This window comes from Penaeus japonicus, unplaced genomic scaffold (assembly GCF_977035675.1).
Source record: "Penaeus japonicus unplaced genomic scaffold, GWHDUDI00000001_assembly GWHDUDI00000040, whole genome shotgun sequence".
Taxonomy (NCBI): Eukaryota; Metazoa; Arthropoda; class Malacostraca; order Decapoda; family Penaeidae; genus Penaeus; species Penaeus japonicus.
In genome coordinates this window covers 14542089-14546796 of record NW_028234442.1, presented here as the reverse complement: position 1 = coordinate 14546796, position 4708 = coordinate 14542089, and the positions used below count along the sequence as shown (strand labels likewise).

Below are 4708 nucleotides of genomic sequence, written 5' to 3'. Positions count from 1 at the left end.
TTCCTTAACATGTATTTTTTTTTTTTTTTTTTTTATCAGACTGATATACAATTACTCGTTCTATATTTATTGATGAAAAAACTTCATCTTTAAAGAAAATATTCTCCGGTACTCGTGAACTACACTCATGAAATGCAATATGTTGAAAACAATCTAACATCATTTTTCCTAATTCTAGATGAAGTAATCATTTATCGTAACTACTTTATTGCTGGGATGCCCCCCCCCCCTCTCTCACTCTGTTACCTACATATGTTAAGAAATTGCATCTGCACATATATTCTAAAGTATATCACTGGATTAAGTGCTTATGATACTTCTCACGCTAAGCTTAATTGACAGATAAACTTATATTTCAACCTAAAATTCATGTAAGCCCTCGCTCCAACTTGAGGAAGAGGCGATTAAATATAAAAACATTCCTACTGCAAAATTAATTTAGTAAAATAAGGGATAATGGGATAAGCCAAGACTGTCACTGTAAGCATTTCAATAATTTTAAACATCCATAACAGTCTTGGAAAATAATTTTATATGCATTATCTCTTCTTTCCACTGCAGTTATCAATAATATGCATCATCACTCACTCAGACGCTTCCTAACTGCAGAAAGAGAACCCAGCGAAGAAGTCCTGCTTACGAGGAAGGGAGCCGCGAGTAGGTCCTTGTACTGGGACTCAAGAGTTCCTATCTCAGGACTCACGTGACGAGTCACTTCAGTGCTTCATGCGATGACTGCGAGCACCGTCAAGTCAAGTAAAGTATTTGAAGCAAATCACACATTGCCAGGTTATATCTCAAGGCATATCAGAATGGCCAAACGGACTGAATGCCAGGCGTGCCAGGAGGCATAATGCTTGGGGCCTTGTTAAGAAGAAGGCAAGGGTCGCTAAAGGCCACCCCGGCATTCCCCTTCTCTCCAAGGCACTCATGTCTGAGGGCAAAGCAAGCAGGAGAAGGCTCCTCCTAAGAAGGTGGTCCAGTGACAAGGCAAGGCGTCGCCACAGGCCGGCATAGAGAAGAGTCGCACAGAAGCAAACCCTCATCCACCTCAGGGCGCTTGCTTGTTGCCACCATGAAAGGCAAGTCATTGTCAGGATGGCCTGTGATGGGCGTCACCGTGAGCACTGCAATGTGCCGGACGCCATCCTGCTACACTACTTTCTGGATTGCGAGCAAACAAGCTTTCTTTGCCAGGGACCACCACCGGCCATGATGGACAGGTTGCCACAGAGTAATAAAACGATCACTCATAATCATCAGAATGAAATGGAATAATACTCTATCAAAGATAGAGATTGATCTTACCTTGTGTGTATCGCATCCCCGCCGTGACGACACAGACCAGCTGACCGTCACTCAAAGGCATGTCTGGAAGTCATACTACGAGTCATTCAGCTTTTGTCATCATGCTAAGTTAGTAAGACTTCATATGACAGTGTTCTTAAAGATGAAATATGCTGTTTATGTTTTTTGAGAAGAGTCCTGTTACTCTGATCAATCTTCCAACATCTATGTACCTGTAGAATAATTCGGCAGAACAAAGAGAAGATTTAATAATTCAATAACTGAATCAGGATAAGCATTGCAAGGTCCTTGTCTGCTGGGTATAGCCTATATCCCCATCTTCTGCCTCCTAAATACACCCGACTGTGAACAGGTGTGTAAATCTGTAGCCACGTTTTTCATTCAAAGACAATTTGCTTACTACAGCACGCTTAAGCATTGCTATGAACTTGCTCACGTGTAGCTAAATTGCACCTTATTTTAGCATGATTAATGAATTACTTTGACTCCCTTTAACCCGTGAGAATCCAACCAAATCGATTCCATGACCCGGACCAACCGCCAGCCGAGTCTCGAACTTTCTTTCGAGGGTTTAATTAAAAAGACTTTAGAACAAATCTAAGACCATTATGGATAATTAAACAGCTTAAGATTAATTAATGTAATGACGATAAAGCATAAATCCAAGCAATAAGGAGTTAATCTCTCCCCGCGTACACTCCTTGAAATACCATATTTTCGCCACGCAGCCTACGATACATCACAAGCGGATCTATATGTCTCTCGGCCTAGGGAGATTTCCCCCCAGACAGCGCTTACCCGGAAAAAGATTACGCCTATCGCGTTTCACCTCACTACCGCTGTTTTTTGTTTTTGTTTTTTGCTTTTTTGTACATTTGTGATTGTACAATATATGTATATATATGTACACACACACACACACACACACACACACACACACACACACACACACACACACACTGTTAACATATTGCCTATATATATCTGATATATATATATGATGTACAAATCGTGATATCTATATATATATATATATATTATTATATCTATATATATATATATATTTCCAGTGTATATATTTAGTATATATATATATATATATATATATATATATATATATATATAATATATATATATATACAGTGTTTACGATATATATATTATGATATATAGAGAGAGGAGAGATAGACGACGTCGAGAGAGACCGAGCAGAGGAGAGACGAGAGACGAGGAGTCCTCAGCCGGTCTCAGAGAGAGAGAGAGAGTACCATGAAGCAGAGAGAGAGAGAGAGAGAGGATGGTTTGTTTTTTGTGTTGTTTGTGTGGGTTTGGGGTTTGGTATTTTGTGTGTGTGTTGTGTTGTGTTTATTTTTTTAATATTTTTTTGTTTGTTTTTGTTTTTGTGAGAGAGGCAGGGAGAGGGAGAGAGGTTGGAGAGAGGAAAGACATATTAGTATATATATAATATCTATATATATATATATAGTATATATATATTTATATATATATTATTACAGATAATATATATATATATATATTATATAATATATTACGAGTGTATATATATATTAGCGTTTATATATATACGTGTGTGTGTGATGGTCTGTGTGTTCCCTACCGTGTGTCTGTGCCGTATTGTACACACTTAGTTATTATCTGTTGATTATCTCTCTTCCCTCTCTCTCTGCTCTCTTCCCATCTCTCTCTCTCTCTCTCTCTCTCTCTTTCTCCACCCTTTCTCTCTTCTCTCTTTCTCTCTTCTCTCTCTCTCTTCTCTCTCTCTCTCTCCTCTCTCTCTCTCTCTCTCTCTCTAGCAGCTCTCTTCTCTCTCTCTCTCTCTCTCTCTCTCTCTCTCTCTCATCTACTTCTCTTCTCTCTCTCTCTCTCTCTCTCTCTCTCTTCTCTCTCTCTCTCTCTCTCTCTCTCTCTCTCTCTCTCTCTCTCTCTCTCTCTCTCTCTTTCTCTCTTTCTCTCTTTCTCTCTTTCTCTCTTTCTCTCTTTCTCTCTTTCTCTCTTTCTGTCCATCTTCCTCTCAGTCTATCTATCTATCTATCTCTCCCTCTCCCCCCAATGCCGACTGGCGCTTGCTGTATCCGTTTTCACTTCCGCTTCTGGCCAACAAGCTTTGAAAGCAAGAACGAGATAGATAAGACTTCATATGACTCTTCCTTGGCAAGATAAGGGAGATAGCGCAGCCGAAGCTTAAGGAGGTTCTGTATAGAAATCAAATGTCCTTGCAAGTAAAAGAAATAAACATGGATACAATATTCTTTCGTGTTTAGAACTACTTGGATTGAGTATGATTGGAAACATATGTATGATTTTGTTTTGAAGATCTATTTTCATAATCAAAAGACTATAGACTTATTGTGGAGCCACAATCTGCAACGTTCTAAATCCAGAGATAAGGATTGCTTCGTTAGTGCACTGTTGCACAGGATAACGATCGTGCAGTCACCGCTCTCGACTTTGCAGGTGGGTTGCGTTCTTGCTATTGAATAATTGGTAAGATAGTAGAATGCCTTACGTATTGCTGAAAGGTAGATAGATTTCTAGAGTAATGTGCGGAGATTTTCCCTCTTTCTCTTGTCTATCTCCTCCTTCTCCCTCTCGGTCTCTCTCCCTCTCGGTCTCTCTTCCTCTCTCTCTCTCTCTCTCTCTCTCTCTCTCTCTCTCTATATATATATATATATATATATATATATATATATATATATATATATATATATATATATATATATATATTTCTCTAATTGGTTAGATTTCACCGATGATGAATTAAATCATTCAGTTGCGTTTGTCCTTCTCGAACACTTTATGGAAACGCTTGTTTTGAACCGGATGTGACCCCAGAGAGCCACGCGATTCCCCTTGTTTGCTGCAGTTTTCGATCTTAAGAATTTGGTGAAGATTTAGGCTGGCCACACTGTAAGTCGACTAATTAAAGCATAGATGACGAATTATTCGGGAGAAAAAAAAATCTACAAAAGGTCCGCGCCATAAAACCCATAGCAATTGGTATCGAAGGGTATTGATGCTATTTATTGTGATTTTAGTCAACGCAACCGATACGAGGTCCGGCAGGCAGGGGAGAGAGATTCCCGGATGAAGAAGGTAAGGCAGAGATTGAAGCGCAAATTCGGCTATGTGCGCGGAGGACTTTATAGAGCCATTACCAGCGCCATAGCCTCCTCTGTTGTTTTAGATTACACGATGTTCCTGTTCCTTCTGGTTCGTCTAACCTGAAGACACGGTCATTTTTTTGGCTGAGAAACTTTTGTGTCTCGCTCAATAATTGGCATTTCCGGCATAGGTTTCTATTTCCAACTCGTGTATAGATTTCCTTTGAAAAAATCAAACGTTGGTCCTAAGCTGGATGAGAATCTATGTAATTATTTTG

At 39.4% G+C, this 4708-nt stretch overlaps 2 protein-coding genes across 3 annotated transcripts in view; one reads left to right on the top strand and one right to left on the bottom strand.

Annotated features, from left to right (window-relative positions):
• The window catches only part of LOC122246048 (BTB/POZ domain-containing protein KCTD9), a 454156-nt gene that overhangs the window by 84222 nt on the left and 365226 nt on the right, over nt 1-4708 (bottom strand). The window lies entirely within an intron of this gene.
• Nucleotides 3668-4708, top strand: part of LOC122267345 (uncharacterized) — a 3111-nt gene continuing 2070 nt past the window's right edge. Inside the window, exon 1 of the mRNA XM_043037403.2 lies at nt 3668-3783. The gene's annotated coding sequence lies outside the window, so the exon portion shown is untranslated. The remainder of the gene's footprint in view (nt 3784-4708) is intronic.